The following is a 20475-nucleotide window of genomic DNA, read 5'->3' as shown; positions in this document are numbered from 1 at the left end:
AATAGAGTACCCAGAAATAAAGCCAAATATTTAAGCCAACTGATCTTTGACAAAGCAAACAAAAACATAAGGTGGAGAAGGACACCGTATTCAATAAATGGTGCACCCTAAACAAATGGTGCTGGAATTGTTGGCAAGTCACATGCAGAAGAATGAAACTTAATCCTCATGTCTCACCCTATACAAAAATCAACTCAAAATGGATCAAAGACTTGAATCTAATACCTGAAACCATAAAAATTATAGAATATAACATTGGAAAAACTCTTCTAGACATTGACTAAGGTAAAGAGTTAATGATTAAGAACCCAAAAGCAAATGCAACAAAAACAAAAATGAATAGATGAGACTTAATTAAGCTAAAAAGCTTCAGCAGGGGAAAAAAAATCAGCAGACTTGACTGGGTGCAGTGGCTCACGCCTGTAATCCCAGCACTTTGGGAGGCCAAGGCGGGTGGTCACCTGAGGTCAGGAGTTTGAACCAGCCTGGCCAACATGCTGAAACCCCATCTCTACTAAAAATACAAAAATTATCTGAGTGTGGTGATGCATGCCTGTAATCCCAGCAACTCGGGAGGCTGAGATGGGAGAATTGCTTGAACCTGAGAGACAGAGGTTGCAGTGAGCCGAGATCGCACCACTGCACTCCAGCCTGGGTGACAGAGTGAGAGAGACCCTGTCTCAAAAATAAAATAAAAATAAAATAAATCAGCAGAGTAAACAGAGAACCCCCAGAGTGGGAGAAAATTTTCACAGACTATTCATCCAACAAGGGACTAATATCCAGAATCTACCAGGAACTCAAACAAATCAGAAAAAAAAATAAAAAAAATAAAAATTCCCATTGAAAAGTAGGCTAAGGGCATGAATAGACAATTATCAAAAGAAGACATACAAATAGCCAACAAACATAAAAAAATGCTCAACATCACTAATTATCAGGGAAACACAAATCAAAACCACAGTGTAATACCACCTTACTCCTGCAAGAATGGCCATAACTTAAATATCAAAAAATAATAGATGTTGAAGTGGATGTGGTGAAAAGGGAACACTTTTACACTGCTGCTGGGAATGTAAAGTAGTACAACCACTATGGAAAACAGTATGGAGAATCCTTTAAGAACTAAAAGTAGAATTACCATTTGATACAGCAATCCCACTAATGGGTATCTACCCAAAGGAAAAGAAGTCATTATATGAAACAGACTTACACACGCATGTGCATAGCAACACAATTTGCAATTGCAAAAATATGGAACCAGCCTAACCCTGATTTCCACTGGAAATCCTGGGAAGTTATGTTAGTTGTGGGCTTGTAAAAGAAAAACAACAGCAAACAAACAGACAAAAAAAAAAAAAAAGAAAGAAAAACCTCAGAAGCAAGTAATTTGAGATGGTTTATATGAGATTTTGTGAAAAAAACTATTTTCTAATGTTTAGAAAGATGTTTCCACAATTTTTTGTTGCTTAACAGAACTAAATATTTAGCTTTTCTGTATCATATAGATGACTCAGACATTTTGTGATTAGCTATTACCCAAGTTGACATAACATGACTTTTAAGTTATTGAAAAAGGTTTTTAAAACAATATAAAGCTCATTTATAAACTTTTATTTATTCTCTTTTGCAAGTAAACCTTATGGTAAATAATAAAAAACATAAAAAAGTAAATAAAGTTTTATTTATTCTTAAGAATTATGCTTGAGTAGCTCATTAAATAAAGTTAGCTACTGAAACTGCCTTTGCAGGACCGAGCAGTGGCTCATGCCTGTAATCCCAGCACTTTAGGAGGCCCAGGCAGGTGTATTATCTGAGGTCAGGAGTTAGAGACCAGCCTGACCAACATGCTGAAACTCTTTCTCTACTAAAAATAGAAAAAATTAGCCAGGTGTGATGGTGGGTGCCTGTAATCCCAGCTACTCGGGAGGCTGAGACAGGAGAATCACTTGAACCCAGGAGGTGGAGGTTGCAGTGAGCTGAGAGCGTGTCATTGCATTCCAGCCTGGGCAACAAGAGCAAGATTCGGTCTCAAAAAAAAAGAAAAAAAGAAACTGCCTTTGCAAAATTATGACTGAGACAGTGAAAGAGATCTAACTTAACTGACGATCTTGCTTCTAGCCTACAAGCTGTCTTTGTTCAGTCCATCTTGCCTGGGACTAGGTTGTCGTCATAACATTCGCCACAAGATTAGAAATTATGATTTAGGAGTCACACAGCCAGAGGCTAAAAGATTATGACCCTCCCTAAATTTCTCCTAAGATCAGTGCTTGAGATATTTTGCAGACCCTGCACTAGATGGATCAGCTGGCTCTACCCAGATTGATAAACTGGCTCATCTGATATTGTGGCCCCTACCCATGAACTGACTGAGTGCAAGAAGACAGCTTCAACTCTGGGTTCTCCCCACCCACCAAGTTGTCCTTAAAATTTCTGCTCCCAAAATGCTTGGGGAGACTGATTTGAGTAATAAAACTCTGGTCTCCACACAGCTGGCTCTGTGTGAATTACTCCTCCTGTATTGCAATTCCCCTGTCTGGAGAAATCGGCTGTGTCTAGGCAGTGGGCAAGGTGAACCCATTGGGTGCTTATATGATCATCTTCAGTTTTTTCTTTGTAATCATGTTTACAGCCCACAAATGTTAGGAACTTAGCACTTTAGGCAGAACTCTAAAGTTAAATACACGGATATTTTGTTGATCAGAGGACGCAGTTGTTTTCGTTAAATCAACAGTATTAAACTAGTCTTAGTTACCAACAATTTACACAAATCATTTGAACTAAAAGGCATTTGAGTTAGTTTATATTTTTCTCATAAAATATATAATGTAAGTGCTTGCTTTTTCTTTAACCCAATTAATTAGAGTTTTCATGTATTTTGGTAATGAAATATCACATCCACATGATGTACATAAACATCTATACATACAGACACACAAAGGCAGAGTCTGTAGCTTGATAAACTTCATTTGCCAGGGATTTTTTTGTTTTGTTTTTTGTTTTTCTTTTATTTTTCTTTTTTCTTTTTTTGAGACAGAGTCTTGCTCTGTTGCCCAGGCTAGAGTGCAGTGACATGATCTCAGTTCACTGCAACCTCAACCTCCTAAGTAGCTGGGATTACAGGCACCCGCCACCACGCCCGGCTAATTTTGCTTTTGTATTATTAGTAGAGACGGGGTTTCACCGTGTTAGCCAGGATGGTCTCGATCTCCTGACCTTGTGATCTGCCCACCTTGGCCTCCCAAAGTGCTGGGATTACAGGCGTGAGCCTGTATGGGATTACATACCTGGCCTGTTTTTTTAGACAAGGTGTCATTCTGTTACCTGGGCTGGGGTGCAATGGTGCAATTTTGGCTTGCGGCAGTCTCCACTTTCCTAAGGCCACAAGATTCGAAGTTAGGATAATACATGTTACACTGTTAACTTTTAGCAAACTTTGTTGAAAACCTTGTAAGTTTGGGATTTTAATTATCCTTTGCTATTACTAAGAACTCTTTAGTCCAAATTAACTTAGAATTAGTATAGATGGTTCCTGGTTCTGTAAGTATTTTAAGGCTTGGCTGAGTGCAAACAGCTCCCATGTTTTAGCAGACCAATTATTAAGCAATTTTCCTATTTCTACAAGAGTTTCCCTATCAATTACTGAATACCCGTTGTGTCTTTTTCCCTCAATCACCCGGGAGGAAGCATCTGTCATCCTGTCCTGAAGGGAGTTCCTCCTAGGTCTGGTTGGACCTTTGTATGGTGGTTAATTAAGATTTAGATCCCCTGTTAGAAACCCACAGGGTTAAGGGAATTACCAGTGGCTAATGTGAAATCATATTTTTCTAACAGAATAGCCTCATACTTTAAGATTCTTGAGTAAGTAAGCTGCCTTTTTGCTTTTTTGACTTAGGATAGTTCTGGCCTGGTGAGCTGTGCTCAAATGTCTTAAAGTTATTTTTGTTCTTTCTTCAGTTAGCAAAGCAGTTGCCGCTACAGACTGAATGCATTTGGGCCATCTGCGGGTTACTGGGTTAAGGATTTTTGATAGGAAGGCTACAGGTTGTTTACACTGACAACAAAATGGAATAGCTACTTAAGGGGGGTAAAGCTAGGACGGGGCAGTTACTAATAGATGTTTTAACCTTTCCACCTGTTGGATTTCTGGTAATTGCCAAATGAGGAGGGGGTTTTGCCCATCTTGTGTGAGTTTTTGTATAAGGGTTTTGTTTTGTACGGCATAAGAGTCTATCCATAGACTCTTATGACAGTATCTGACTTATCTTAAAATTTTCTAAGTTCTTGTTTAGTCTCCGGCAGAGGCAAGCATATGATGCCTTCAATCCATTCAAGCTCAATTTGCCATTTACCTTTGCTAATTAAATGACTTGTTCTAATATTTGACTAAATAAATTTGAGGACTTCGTAAACCCTTGAGGTAAGGCTGTCTATCGGTATTGCTATTTTCAATCAGCATGAGGGTCTTCTCACTCAAAGGCAAATAGGTCCTGGCTGTCTTCTGTGAATGGACAAGCCCAGAAGGCATCTTTTAAATCTATTACTGTAACAACAAGGTGGGTAGTTTGGACTTGATTAATAGCTCTAAGGTCTTGCACTAACTGGTGTGACCCGTCTGGCTTCTTTACAGGCAGTATTGGAGTGTTATAGGGTCATGGAGAAGACTTTCAATTTTCAATTATAGGTTTTACATTTACCCAGGCTTTTAAAGGAATAGGGTGCATTGCTTTCTCTTTACTACCTCTCTCTCTCTCTTTCTGTCTCTCTCTTTGACTCTGTCTCTTTCTCTCTCTCTCTCTGACTCTCTTAAGTTTTTTTTTTTTTTTTTTTTTTATCCTGCTAATATTTTAACATTAGTCCTCGGGGATTATTAGGGGGAATATTATTGTTGCTAGCTTTATTTCTTTTATCCTTTACCTTACTTGGGGTATTTCTCATTTTGGGAGGGAGGCTCAATTTCCCTTACTGGAAATGTCTCACCTTTTGGGGTGAGGCTCAATTTTCCTCACTGGAAATGTCTTGCCTTTTGGGGTGAGGCTCAATTTTCCTCACTGGCAATGTCTTGCCTTTTGGGGTGAGGCTCAATTTCCCTCACTGGAAATGTCTCACCTTTTGGGGCGAGGCTCAATTTCCCTTACTGGAAATGTCTTGCCTCTTTTTAACCCCCAAGATACCCTGACCAAGGAATACTTCACTGCCTCCTGTAGCTTTTCTTTCCTTAGTCCTGGCTAAGGAGTGCCTTACCGCCCCTAGGGCTTCTCTTTCCTTGGTATGTCCCAACCAAGGAATGTTTCACTGCCCCTGCAGTTTTTCTTTCCTTAGTCCCGACTACCAAAGAAATACTTTACCAACTCCTCCGTCATTTCCTTCCTTGGCTTGAGCATGAGGTTGTCTGGTCCACGTGGTATGTGAGGATACTTTACCCCAGGTCACTGGCCAGTTTCTTTCTACGTTGCTGAGAGTCTGGGTTTATTCATCACACCAGGTAGGTCTCAGTTCCTCACCCCTGAGGCTCCCAAAACAAGGCGGTGAGGCACCTCCTCATGAGAGAGGACCGGAGACCACCCAGAGGAGAGTGGTTCCCCGTACAGGCCACCAAATTGTTAGAAATGCAAAATGCTTGTTCCCTGGTGCCTCAAAGAAATAGCACTCAAGCATTAATTTTCTCAGCAAGGCAATTTTTACTTTCTGCACAAAGGGTGTTCCTTGCAGATGGAACAATGGCGAGAGCACACCTGGACAGGGGAGGGGCAGGAGTTCTTATTCCTGATCCGAGTATCCCTACTGCTGTGTCATTCCTCTAATGGCTAGGGTTGGATCTCACAGTCTAAGCTAATTCTTATTGGCTATGTTAAAAAGGGCAGGAGTGTGAGCTGGAGTGGTGGGATGAGATGAGTAGTTTGGCAGGAAGGATGGTTAGGAACAGGTAACTAAAGGTGACTTAGGTCAGAGCAGGTGATCAACAGAACAGATGTGAACTACTGATTAGGACTAGCAGGAATGGGAAAGTTGTTTACTGAAACTAGAGGCAAGGAGGTGAAGAGAACCAGGAAGTTGAACTTTAAAATGGAGAATCAAATAATAAGAGAGCTGAACATACTGATATACTGATTCTTTGAAGAGAAACTTGGGGTTCACTATATTTAGCAGGAAGCCGAGACAGGAGGATTGCATGAGCCCAGGAGTTTGAGAGCAGCCTGGGAAAAATAGTAGACCCTATCTTATTAAAAAAAAAACATTTTTTTTTGAAATGGGGTCTCTCTCTGTTGCCTGGGCTGGAGTACAGTGGTGCCATCTCCATTCACTGCAACCTCTCAGCCAATCCTCCCACCTCAGCCTCCTGAGTAGCTGGGACTACAGGCATGCACCACCCTGCCCAGCTAATTTTGGTATTTTTTTGTAGAGACAGGTTTTCATCATGTTGCCCAGCCTGGTCTCGAGCTCCTGAGCTCAGGCATTCCTCTCACCTCGGCCTCCCGAAGTCCTGGGATTACAGGCATGAGCCACCACACCTGGCCTTAATTTTTTTTCTTTTTTTTTTAATATGTGGAAAGCAGACACAAGTAGAAACCAGCACAGCTAGCTAACTTCCACTAGTGATAGAGGCAGGAGACAGCCAAGTGCCGTCCATGTCATTATATATAGGGAAATTGCCTAAACATGCCCACGGTGAAAAATTCCGTCCCTTAACACACGCACAGTAAGGGAAATAAATCAATGCAGAATGACTCAGACTAAGGGCCTGCATGCACACTGGAAGAATGGGGTGGAGTCACCAGGAATTCATGCCTTATGCTGAGGAGGAGCTGGGCCTCTTCAACTTGGGCGTGGTGGCCTTGTATTCAATTTGTCAGGTGGATACCTGCATACAGGACCCTCCTTTTGCTTAATAAATTCCGCCCTCCTCACCTTTCTTTTTTTTTTTTTTCTTTTGAGACTGAGTCCTGCTCTGTCGCCCAGGCTGGAGTGCAGTAGTATGCTCTTGGTTCACTGCAACCTCTGCCTCCGAGGTTCAAGTGATTCTCCTGCCTCAACCTCCTGAGTGGCTGGGACTACAGGCACGTACCACCACATCTGGCTAATTTTTTGTATTTTTAGTAGAGATGGGGTTTCACTAATTTGGCCAGGCTGGTCTTAAACTCCTGATCTCAAGTGTCTGCCCACCTCAGCCTCCCAAAATGCTGAGATTACAGGCGTGAGCCACCGCACCTGGCCCCATCCTCACCTTTCAATGTTTCTGCATGCCTAATTTTTCTGGATTTAGCTGAACCAAGGAACGAAAAAATTCTGCATCACTAGTTTTGCTGGCTTCCACTTGTGCCTGCCAGTATCCCACGTTTACATTTAATCTTTGGTTCCCAAAGACAGGAACACCATGAGACCAGGCCACACAGCGCTTCCACAGCGCACCTTGCTGTAAAGACATTCTCCTGAGGCTACTGGGCAACCCAATGCGAATCAGCCCACTCTGTGACCAGCCCATCTTCCATCAGAGCCTTCTCCATTGGTAGCGAATGTTCCCACAACATCCAGGTGTTCAAACCTGCCATTTAATCTAAGTGCATAAAGAACAAATGGCCTCTTGCAATAACAACCATTCACTACAATCCTGTCAGCCACTTTCCAGGTTTTACCAGTGACTTGTCAGCCACTGCACACACAAAAGTCAAGTTCTCTCTCACAGTGAAAAGTAATTCCCAGTACCCCAAAAGCCAAAGATCAGGTACTACTTTTAACAGCTCTTAGCCTGGCACAGTGGCTCATGCCTGTAATCCCAGCACATTGAGAGGACGAGGTGGGCAGATCACCTAAGGTCAGGAGTTCGAGACCAGCCTGGCCAACATGATGAAAACCTGTCTCTACAAAAATACAAAAATTAGCCGGGCATAATGATGGGTGCCTATAATCCCAGCTACTCGGCTGAGACAGGAGAATTGTTTGAACCCAGGAGGTAGAGGTTGCAGTGAGCCGAGATCCCGACACTGCACTCCAGACTGGGTGACTGAGACTCCACCTCAAAAAAAAAAAAAAACACAGCTCTTATAATTCTTCATTAGTAACAATTTTGCTTCCTCCATGGCAATATGAATTGCAGTTTGTGAATTAAAAGCATTAGAATTTGAAAAAATTTTGACTGGACATGGTAGCTTATGCCTGTAATCCCCAGCACTTTGGGTGGCCGAGCGAGGCAGGCAGATCACCTGAGGTCTGGAGTTCAAGACCAGCCTGACCAACATGGTGAAACCCTTTCTCTACTAAAAAAATACAAAAATTAGCCTGGTGTGGTGGCACGTGCCTGTAGTCTCAGCTACTTGGGAGGCTGAGGCAGGAGAATCGCTTGAACCTAGGAGGCAGAGGTTGCAGTGAGCCAAGATCATGCCACTGTACTCCAGCCTGGGTGACAAAGTGAAACTCAGTCTCAAAAAATAAATAAATAATAAAAAAATAAAATAAAATTCAAAATTATCTGGGCATCCCGAATTTTATCTGACATGCCCTTTCATCAAATTGCTATATCCTATGTCTTTCCTCAATTATATTTTATCATGAAGGCTTTCCCAACCATTTTATTTAGTATGGCTCCCCCACCTCCACTTCTCTCATAAATTGTTCTGGCCCTAGCACCAGCGTACAGCATAGTTTCCTGTTTATTTGCTTAGTGTCTTTCTGCTTCAGTATAGAATGTAATCTTGTGGTGGGCATGGTGGCTAACACCTGTAATCCCAGCACTTTGGGAGGCTGAGGCGCATGGATCATTTGAGGTCTGGAGTTCAACACCCCAGCCTGCCCAACATGGTGAAACTCCATCTCCACTAAAAATACAAAAAAATTAGTCGGGCGTGGTGGCACAAGCCTGTAGTCACAGCTACTCGGAAGACTGATGCAGGAGATTTGCTGGAACCCGGGAGACAGAGGTTGCAGTGAGCTGAAATCGCACCACGGCACTCCAGCCTGGGCAACAGAGTGAGACTCCATCTCAAAAAAAAAAAAAAGTACAGTAATCTTGTGAGGGCAGGATTTTGTTGCTACATTCACCACTGACTCCAAAATGGCACATAGCAGGCTCTCAATAGATATCTATTGAACAAATGGAAGCATAAATAAACAAGCAATGCTACACTTGCTTTCTCCAGCACCATGGGAGTAGATCCAGGGAGCAAACATGGAAAGAAGGCTACAGCCCCTGCCCCCTGGTGGAGCTGGAAGAATCAATAATTTTCATTTATTTATTCATCTAATGTACTTTGCACACTCGCTATCTGCCAGGATCAGCTTGTTGCCAGGGATGCTGGGTAAACAATCGCACAAGGTTCCTGTGGTCTGGAGGAAGAAACAGACATTAATGCGCAATAGGGAGATGGTTACTTAATTATAGTGGTGAACTGTCCATGGAGGAAAAGCAAAGAAAAAAAAAAAGCCTAACCTGATGTAGGGGTCAGGGAAGACTTCCCCAAGGAAGGGACGTGGAGTTGAGGCCTGAGGCTGAGCATGAATTAACTGGAGGCAGAGCTCTGTGGATGGAGATGTCATTCCAAGCAGGAAACCCAGTGAATGCAGGTACGCTGATGGAAGGAAGGCCAGGGTGAGGAAAAAGGCCAGGTTACAGGCAGTTACTAGGAACCTTGTGGCCTGACTTGTTGCTGAGGAGGAAGCAATAGCCAGCTCAGACGGCCTTGTAGTTCAGGTGATGCCCCGTTTCTGTGTTAGTCTATTTTTGCGTTGCTATAAAGAAATACCTGAGGCTGGGTAATTTATAAATAAAAGAGGTTTAATTTGGCTCACAGTTTAGTAGGCGCCAGGAAGCATGGTGCTGGCATCTGCTCCTGGTGAAGCCTCAGGGAGCTTTCAATCATGGCAGAAGGTGAAGGAGGAGCAGGTGTGTCACCTGGTGAGAGTGAGACAGAGATAGAGAGAGGGAGAGAGAGAGCGCAAGAGGGAGCAAAAGAGGGAAGAGGAGCCAGGCTTCTTTAAACAGCCAGCTCTCATGCGAACTAATAGAGCAAGAACTCACTCATCACCATAGCGAGGACACCAAGCCATTCATGAGGGATCCGCCCCCAAGACCCAGACACCTCCCACCAGGCCCCACCTCCAACACTGGGAATTGCATTTCTTTTTCTTTGTTTTTTAATTTTATTTTAAGTTCTGGGATACATGTGCAGAACGTGCAGGTTACAGAGGTATACATGTGCCATGGTGGTTTGCTGCACCCATCAACCCGTCATCTCGGTTTTAAGCCCCACATGCATTAGGTATTTGCCCTAATGCTCTTCCTCCCCCTACCCCTCCCCACATAGGCCCTGGTGTGTGATGTTCCCATCTCTGTGTCTATGTGTTCTCATTGTTCAGCTCCCACTTATGAGAACATGTGGTGTTTGGTTTTCTGTTCCTGTGTTAGTTTGCTGAGGATAATGGCTTCCAGCTTCATCCATGTCCCTGCAAAGAACATGAACTCATTCTTTTTTATGGCTGCATAGTATTCCATGTTGTATATTTGCCACTTCTTAATTCAGTCTATCATTGATGGCATTTGGGTTGATTCCAAGTCTTTGCTATTATAAATAGTACTGCAATAAACATACGTGTACATGTGTTTACTTATTTATTTATTTATTTATTTATTTTTGAGACAGGGCCTTGCTCTGTCGCCCAGGCTGGAGTGCAGTGGCAAGGTCTCGGCTTACTACAACCTCCGCCTCCCAGGTTCAAGCAATTCTCCTGCCTCAGCCTCCCGAGTAGGTGGGATTACAAGTGCACACCAAATATTTGTATTTTTGGTAGAGAAGGGGTTTTGCCATGTTGGTCAGGCTGGCCTCAAACTCCTGACCTCATGATCTGCCCGCCTCGGCCTCTCAAAGTGCTGGGATTACAGGCATGAGCCACAATGCCTGGCCATGTGTCTTTATAGTAGAATGATTTATATTCCTTTGAGTATATGCCCAATGGGAGGGAATTGCATTTCAACATGAGATGTGGAGGGGACACACATCTGAACCATATCATGCAGCATGTTCCCAACTCCAGCTCCCTCCTCTCTGCAAGAATGTAGAACACCCGTCACCCCCAGGACCAGCTACCTTGAGCCCAATCCTCTGTAACTCACTGAGATGCTATGAAGGGCCTGGTAGGTACCACACTGTGCCACAGTCATGCTCCAAGACAGTGTGGAGCGAGGGCCAGAGGCCCAGGAGGCAGGATTGATTTGGAGACGTTGCCTTTCTTCAAACCTCAGTTTTCTCATAAATCAAATAAATGGTTGCAGAAGATAAGCTCATATTCATTCCATTTCTAGAAAAAAATCTGTGATCCAAACAGTAGCGTTGACTAATGGAAAGTACAACTGGCTGTTTCCCTTGAACAGTGGATTTACCGTTGTCTTTCCAGTTATAAAAGTAATAAGATTATTTGTAAATTATAGAAAAGTAGAAAAAGTTTCTTGAATGAGATTTGATTTTCAACCAGGGCAAATAAAGACTTTTCTGGGGTTAAGAGGGCTCTGTCTTCTCCATGACTTTATACGAATCTGTGCTGGGGACTGGTCAGCTGTTCAAGTACAACGTAGCCAGCTTTGGTTCTGTGCCAGGATTAGGCCTACAATATTTCAGAATTCGTATACAAACCCCGATAAAGTGTTGAAGGAGATGACTGCTCTATAACCTGTTTTGCTGAATGTTTCCTATGAGTTTTTCTACTCTCCTCATGAGTGAAGCTCTCCAGGAAATTCCTCTGCTTAAAATTAAAATCAAGTGTATCTCAAGAAACTCTACTGTCCCATCTGAAATGCTTCTGTTGTGTGTTGTCTGCAAAGCTGGAGTCTCCCTGTTTTGTTCAGGCTGGTCTCGAACTTCTGGGTTCAAGAAAATCTCTCTCCTCAGCCTCCTGTGTAGCGGGGACTACAGGAACCTGGCTGTGGTGGATACTATTATGCCAAATTCCAGTCAGCATCCTCTTTTAAATGAAGTTGAAAGAAGAGATGATGAAACTGGCAGTGTTACTGAGTGGGAAATGAAGGTAAGAATACACACTGTGAATGAAGACATGGAAGTAACTTCTGCAACACAATCCTGTGAGCGTCTTAATGCTACACTCCTTTGTTTATCAAATGATGTACCTTTATTGTGAGGGAAGAAACCGGGCCGTTCCCTCTGGTATTGAGAGGCAATTTGGAATCTCTGCCATTTCTTAGGACTGAGTATTTCATGTACTATTTTGTGGAAATCTGAGGCAGAAATGGGATTTAATGATCTCAACTGTCATCCATCTAAAAAACCTAATTAGCAATTTTAAATAAAATGGCATGTTGCCTTCTACTCTTCTCTTTTTGTTTTTTAAGACAGAGTCTTGCTCTGTCACCCAGGCTGGAGTGCAGTGGCATGATCTTGGCTCACGGCAACCACTGCCTCCTGGGTTCAAGCGATTCTTCTGCCTCAACCTCCTGGGTAGCTGGGATTACAGGCACACGCCACCACTCTAGGCTAATTCTTTTTTTTTCTTTTTTGAGATGGAGTCTCGCTGTATTGCCCAAGCTGGAGTGCAGTGGCGCAATCTCGGCTCATTGCAACCTCTGCCTCCCTGGTTTAAGTGATTCTCCTGCCTCAGCATCCTGAGTAGCTGGGATTACAGGTGTGCACCACCATGCCCAGCTAATTTTTGTATTTTTAGTAGAGACAGGGTTTCACCATGTTGGCCAGGCTGGTCTCAAACTCCTGATCTCAGGTGATCTGCCTGCCTCAGTCTCCCATGGAGTCTCGTTCCGTCACCCAGGCTGGAGTGCAGTGGCGCAATCTTGGCTCACTGCAACCTTTGCCTTCTGGGTTCAAGCGATTCTCCTGCCTCAGCCTCCCATGTAGCTGGGACTAAAGGCACCCGCCACCACGACTGGTGAATTTTTGTATTTTTAGTAGAGATGGGGTTTCACCATGCTGGTCAGGCTGGTCCACTATGTTGGCCAGGCTGGTTTCAAACTTCTGACCTCAGGTGATCCGCCTGCCTCGGCCTCCCAAAGTGCTGGGATTACAGACGTGAGCCACTGTGCCCAGTCAAAGTCTTATTTATGAACAAAATTTGTACTATTAAAAAGAAAGTAGTCAGGTACGGTGGCTCACGCCTGCAATCCCAGCACTTTGCAGGGCTGAGATGGGTGGATTGCCTGAGGTCAGGAGTTTGAGACCAGCCTGGCCAACATGGTGAAACCCTGTCTCTACTAAAAATACAAAAAATTAGCTGGGTGTGATGGCGGGTGCCAGTAATCCCAGCTACTAGGGAGGCTGAGGCAGGAGAATTGCTTGAACCTGGGAGGTGGAGGTTGTGGTAAGCCAAGATCGCACCATTGCACTCTAGCCTGGGCAACAAGAGTGAAACTCCGTCTCAAGCAAACAAACAAAGTAGAAGAAAATAAAATTTTATCTGTCTCATTATCCAAAGACAACTGGTATTAAAATGTTTCACTGTATACATTACTCTTGGTTTTGTTTTTTTTTTTGAGATGGAGTTTCACTCTTGTTGCCCAGGCTGCAGTGCAATGGCGTGATCTCAGCTCATCGCAACCTCCACCTCCCAGGTTCAAGTGATTCTCCTGCCTCAGCCTCCTGAGTAGCTGGGATTCCAGGTATGCGCCACCATGCCCAGCTAATTTTTTGTATTTTTAATAGAGACGGGGTTTCTCCATCTTGGTCAGGCTGGTCTCGAACTTCCGACTTCAGGTGATCCGCCCGCCTCGGCCTCCCAAAGTGCTGGGATTACAGGCATGAGCCACCGCGCCCAGCCATACATTACTCTTGTTTTAACACAGCCATCATCGAACTCTATATTAAATACTGAGTTTAGTTGTTTTAATTTATTTCAATAATAATCATTTGGCTTTATTATAATGAGTTTTTCATGGTTACAATTCACAGTACTATTCTCCTATAGTTGAGTGTTTTAGTATCTTTTTTTTACATTATTAATAATGTTGCAATTGGTATTTTGGTACAGAAAGCTTTTATTGTATTTAGAATTATTTCCTTAGACTAGAGTCCCAGAACAAAGATCAAAAAGTACAAACATTTTTAAGGTTCTTGACACTTTAAAAATGACTTTCCAGCAGGGCATGGTGACTCATGACTATAATCCCAGCACTTTGGGAGTCCAGCAGTTTGAGATCTGCCTGGGCAACATAGCAAGAACCTGCCTCTATTATTTTTTTAAAAAGGTAAAAAGATTTAAAAAATTAAAAAATTACTTCCCGAAAGCATTTGCTAGTATACATGCCCACCAGCAATATAAGTCTCTGTCTCTCATAAATATTTTTTGACAAGATCTGCAATTTATTGGGGGGGAAGATTTTTTGGTGTCATATTTTGGGATGGTGTGTCCTGAGCCCCAACAGAACATACTCTGAATCCAAAACCTCAAAATTGGCTAAGACCCAAAATGTTGGTCATTTGCATTTGGCGGATTGAATGAAACAAATCACCTTTCCCCCAACTGACAATTCCCCATCAGGGATCACCAAGGGCCAGAAAAAGGTCAGGGACTCTGGTAGAAGTCTGGGTACAGTGAGGTCATCGCAAACGGCTTTTTTCCGGGCTCTGTCACAACCTGGGAGAATATTCCGAGGGATGACAGAGTTGGGGAAGGCACATCCAGATTCTGTTTCTTACCCTCCTTCAGGCACTGCAGGTAAGAACTGTGGTTTTGATCGGTAAATGACTTGATGATGAACATCTCCAGTGGAAGTGGGCAGTCTAGGCCGAGGCTCACTAGGGTAGGGAGGCAGGCCTGAGGGAAGGTGAGAGGCACCAATGTCAGCATGACAAGGGATACTCTTGTGTCATAGCAAGGCTTGCAAGTGCCTCCCACAGCAAAAGCCTTCCACAAAGCTGGCAGCATCCAAATGTCAACATCAAACTTAAGCAAACAGAAAGAGTTATTTAATTTCCTTTAACTAATGTGTATCTACATATGTATATATATCAAAATGTTAAGAGGGATTACTTCTGAATTTCTGAGATGACAAGTCATCTTTATATTCTTCTTTACACTTGTATATTATTTGTAAATTTCTAAAATAACTGCCATTTTCAAATTGAAAACATCCAGACTTCATAAATCATTGTAAAAATACTTTAAGTGAAAACTCAGTTTGAAGGAAATTGTAGTCAAATATGGCAGATGGAACATCAGAATTTATTTCTTCTTCCTACTTGAAACATCACTAAAGTTAACAAAAGTATTAAAGGAGGCATAAATCCAAAAGACCAAGAAATAGAAGAAGATGACAATAGCTTGGAGATGTCCGCAAAGTAGAGGAAGCCAAAAAGCAAGGGACAGAGAACTAGCACTGCACAGAGAAAGCTGCCGCTGGCCAGGCATGGTGGCTCACGTCTGTAATCCCAGCATTTTGGGAGGCCAAGGCAGGTGGATCACAAGGTCAGGAGTTCGAGACCAGCCTAGCCAACATGGTGAAACCCCATCTCTACTAAAAATACAAAAATCAGGTGGGTGTTGTGGCGTGCACCTGTAATCCCAGCCGCTTGGGAGGCTGAGGCAGGAGAATTGCTTGAAGCCGGGAGGTGGAGATTGTAGTGAGCCGAGATCGTGCCACTGCACTCCAGCCTGGGGAATAGAGCAAGACTCTGTCTGTGGCGGGGAGTGGCGGGGAAGAGAAAGCTGTTCCTTACAGCTGCTACAGGGCCTGGAGGTCAAGGAGTCCAATGGGAAGGAACAGGCACAGGAGAAGGCAGGATGGGGCTCACAGCAGGACTGCTTATTAGTCTGTTTAGAAGCAGGCTCTGCCCCATAGAACAGTGCCTAACCCATGTAGATGCTTAATAAACATTTGTTAATGAATGGGTGAAAGGGTAAAGGAATGGCCTTCCAGTTGGAACTGAGGCCTCTCTGGTTGCCCTATTAAGAGGGCATATCAGAAGAACCTTTCCACATTGAGACATTGAATCTGTGCCCCCAGGGCCGAGGCCACATTATGGCACTGGCACTCAAGGGCTAAATGCACATGCATCCGTGCTCAGTGCCAGGCCTCCCTTGGTGTGGCTGCTGCTGGCTGCCTCCTGCCCTCGGCCCATAGGAAGAGCCCAAGGAAATGGCTGGGACAGAGGGAAGAGGAACAGCTGGGGCTGGGAAGCAAGGATGAAGCTTGGCTGGCTGCACCTTCAGTGCAGACCACTGCATATGACCCTGTTCCTAAGCCCAATTGCACAGGGGCCTTGAGCATCTGTGGACGGGACACCATGGAAGTACTCACACCCCTCTCCTTCCCTGGTGGAGGATGGACCTTCCTCTCCCAAGCCAGGCTTCTCTGCCTTCAATGATTCTGGACCAACCCTGCACCAGCCACTTGCCCTGGGGAGGGGATTGTTTCACAGACCCTTGACGCCTAACAGCCAGTCCTGCTCCCACCTAGGGGGACCCACATTTATCAAATACTGTCTTTAATTTACACTGGTTGCATTCTCTCTGCCAGCCTGTGAGGAAAAACCACTTTCCCAGTCTGAGGAAATGGAGGCTCCGATAAGCTAAATAACAACCCCCAGTCCAGTCTCTGCACCTGGGCCTGGCAAAGATTCCCCCGAGATCTTTCCAGATTCCACACTTGCTGACTGTGGCTTCCTCTATGCAGGGCACTGGCTAGCCCTGGGGACACTCAAAGGTAAATGGGCCTTGTTTTTTCCTTCCAGGAGTTTGCTTATCTTAGAAGAGATTGGAAAGTAGCCAAGTGGCTACAGAGCACGAGTCAGAATAGGGTCACTGTTGTAGGAGCACAAAGGAGAGAGAGAAATTCAGGTAGGGCTGGCAGGAAGAGTTCAGGGCCCTTTCTAAGGAAGGACTTGTGCTGACTCTTGGGAGAAAGAAGGGCTCTCTCTCCAAGCAGTTTGGAAAGGAAGTCCATCCGGTGCGGGGGGACACACATCAGTCGTGGTCAGCGGGACAAGCTGGAGGGCAGCCTCAGAGGCCGAGGGCTAGTAGGGCAGGGGCTGAACCTTAGGCAGCTTCCCTGGCAGCACTTGTAGGGCAGCTTCTAGGAGGCAGAGTCTGGGTGGGAACGCCTGGGGATGAGAAGGTATTGGAGCAAAAACCAGAGCTGGGCAGTGGGAACAGAGAGGAAGACCAACAGGAAGGACACTGCTGAGGGAAAGACAGAGGACTGTGGACAGGGAGAGGGTGGGGGAAGGAGGCCCAAAGGAGGCCCTGCCCTCGGACCACCAGGAGACAAGAGGCACCCTATCCTCTTCTGTAGTGGGTGGGTTTTAAAGCTCTCTGTGTTAATTTCCTATCCAAAAGTCCTTTTAAAAAATAGATTATAATCCCGGCACTTTGAGAGGCCGACGTGGGTGGATCACCTGAGGTCGGGAGTTTGAGACCAGCCTGACCAACATGGAGCAACCCCATCTCTACAAAAAATACAAAATTAGCCGGGGGTAGTGGCGCATGCCTGTACTTCAGCTACTTGGGAGGCTGAGGCAGGAAAATTGCTTGAACCTGGCAGGTAGAGGTTGCAGTGAGCCGAGATCGTGCCATTGCACTCCAGCCTGGTCAACAAGAACAAAACTCCGTTTCAAAAAATAATAATAAATAAATAAACCAATGAGGCTGGGCTCAGTGGCTCACGCCTGTAATCCCAGCACTTTGGGAGGCTGAGCTGGATGGATCACCTGAGATCAGGAGTTCGAGACTACCCTGGTCAACATGGACAAAACCCGTCTCTACTAAAAATACAAAAATGAGCCAAGCATGGTCCCAGCTACTTGGGAGGCTGAGGCAGGAGAATCACTTGAACCCGGGAGATGGAGGTTGCAGTGAGCCAAGATTGTGCCACTGCACTCCAGCCTGGGCAACAGAGCGAGACTCAGTCTTAAAAAAGAAAAGAGAAGAAAAGAAAAGAAGAGAAGAGAAGAGAAGAGAAAAGAAACAAAAAAAAAGCACTCTCACTGCAGAAAGGAAAATGGGTTGAAAGGGACCAAAGGCCAGTTAAGTGTCTTTTACAGTAATTTAGGTGGGAGGCTTTGAGAGGGAGTTAGAAAACCTCTGGTCAACATTTATATCAGTAGACAAAGGGGCTGCTGGAAGAGGAATAGGAAACAGAGGAACTGTGAACTTGACCAGGGCTGGGCTGTGAGTGAGTCACAGAGCCTAGCAAAGACCTGCTCCTGACTGTGCTTAGGGACCGGAGATCCCACCAATGGGAACAGGTGGGAACAAAGATAAGAGTCAGTTCTGTAACCACCCAAGAGGTTCACCTTGCCCGCTGCCTAGACAGAGCCGATTCATCAAGACAGGGGAATTGCAATAGAGTAAGAGTAATTTACCCAGAGCTGGCTGTGCGGGAGACTGGAGCTTTGTAATTACTCAAATCAGTCTCTCCAAGCATTCGAGGAGCAGAGCTTTTAAAGATAATTTGGTGGGTGAGGGGAAGCCAGTGAGCCAAGCGTGCTGATTGGTCAGGTCAGAGATGCAATCATAGGGAGTCAAAGCTGTCTTCTTGCACTGAGTCAGTTCATGGATGGGGGCCACCAGATCAGATGAGCCAGTTTATTGATCTGGGTGGAGCCAGCTGATCCATCAAGTGCAGGGTCTGAAGAATATCTCAGGTACTGATCTTAGGAGCAGCGTAGGGAGGGTCAGAATCTTGTAGCCTCCAGCTGCATGACTCCTAAACCATAATTTCTCATCTTGTAGCTACAAAGGCAATCTAGTCCTCAGGCAAGAAGGAGGTCTGCTTGGGAAAGAGCTGTTACTATCTTTGTTTAAACTATAAACTAAGTTTCTCCCAAAGTTAGTTTAGCCTATGTCCAGGAAAGAATAAGGATAGCTTAGAGGTTAGAAGCGAGATGGAGTCGGTTAAGTTAGATCTCTTTCATTGTCTCAGTCATAATTTTGCAAAGGTGGTTTCGGTTCTTATCTCCGTGGCTGAGACCAGGAAATCAATTATCACAGGAATGGAGTTGTAAGCAGTGGCTGGTTGTCTTTTGAAATAATACCATGTCACAACAGCATTCAATTATTATTAATTGACAGAGCAGCTAATCTTGATGGGCACTGTCAGGTATGGGTATGGATGCGGGTGAGACACTTACCCTTCCTTCCAGTTGCTCATTGTTTAGTAAGAGACAGAGTCTTGCTCTTGTCTCTTGTCACCCAGGCTGGAGTGCAATGGCACCATCTTGGCTCTCTGCAAGCTCCGCCTCCCAGGTTCAAGTGATTCTCCTGCCTCAGCCTCCCGAGTAGCTGGGATTACAGGCGCCCACCACCACGCCTGGCTAATTTTTGTATTTTTTTAAGTAGAAATGGGGTTTCATCATGTTGGCCAGTCTAGTCTCGAACTCCTGACCTCATGATCTGCCTGCCTTGGTCTCCTAAAGTGCTGGGATTACAGGCGTGAGCCACCGCACCCAGCCCTGACTGTGGTTTCTAACACTGTCTCTACAGGAAGCTCTCTCTCTAACAGTCTCGCAGATCTTAACCTATTTATTTGTGTCCTCTTACTAGTGGGCCCAGTACCTGCGACAGGGCAGCTGTGTAACAGCATTACCACAACTTCATTGTACAAGTTGAAGTTCATTGCATTAACTTTGCAAGGATGAACTAATATAGTGTCTCTCTTCCAGAATTCCTATAGGACATGCTGCTAAGGGCTCAGGCCAGGTGTGGGCTCCATCCTCAGCTGTTTTCCAGAAGCCACAGAAGCAACTGTTTTCACCCCCATACTCAGAGCGAATGAAATGGGGGTTGCCGGAAGAAAGTACTTCACGAGGACAGAGTGGTTATCAAAATATGCCAATCAGCCACACAGCTCCCAGCTCACCAGATTTGTCAAAGGGCCAATCAGCTCGAAGGGTTCCTGTGGAGAAAAATGCTCATTTATTGGGAGACAGAAAGGAGAGGTTTGGCTGAAACCACTTTGCCTTCACCAGCAACTTTTTAATCCCTTTGTCTGGTGCATGAAATCAGTTCCCGGAACACAGAGGTTATTAATAACTGTGGGACCTTTTCCCAGTCTCCAGATCAATTGGCAGAAGCCTCTGGTTATTTCCTTCTGGATGCTTCTATTATTTGGAGCTGGGAAGTTACCTCCTCCTGAAAACCTGTACAGATTTTCACCCAGCTTGGGAATTAACAGTCACCCAGCAGCCCCCAGCCTTGCCTCCTCTCCACCCTTCCCTGGCTGGGCTGGCTCTGTGCAAGGCTGGTGTCTTTGCTTGCGCCGAGAGACTACGTGCTGTCCAGTGGAGTCCAGCATGTACCTCTCCTCCCACTGGTTCCTCACTGCCAGGTGCGGTCCAGGGCGTTGATCTGGATCCATGGAGCCAGCCTGATTTAGAATGAGTCACTTTGAGCTGGCTCCTCTCCTCATGCTTGGCAAAGGCCCCAGCATCAGCTGCTGGGCAGGTGCTGAGCAAGGCCGAGGTCTTAACTCAGGAACACTGGGGTGGACACTTCTCCAGGAGGAGCTGCTGTGATCGGCAGGACTCAGTA

This window comes from Chlorocebus sabaeus, chromosome 10, assembly GCF_047675955.1.
Source record: "Chlorocebus sabaeus isolate Y175 chromosome 10, mChlSab1.0.hap1, whole genome shotgun sequence".
NCBI lineage: Eukaryota > Metazoa > Chordata > Mammalia > Primates > Cercopithecidae > Chlorocebus > Chlorocebus sabaeus.
Note: the sequence above shows the minus strand (reverse complement) of the source record.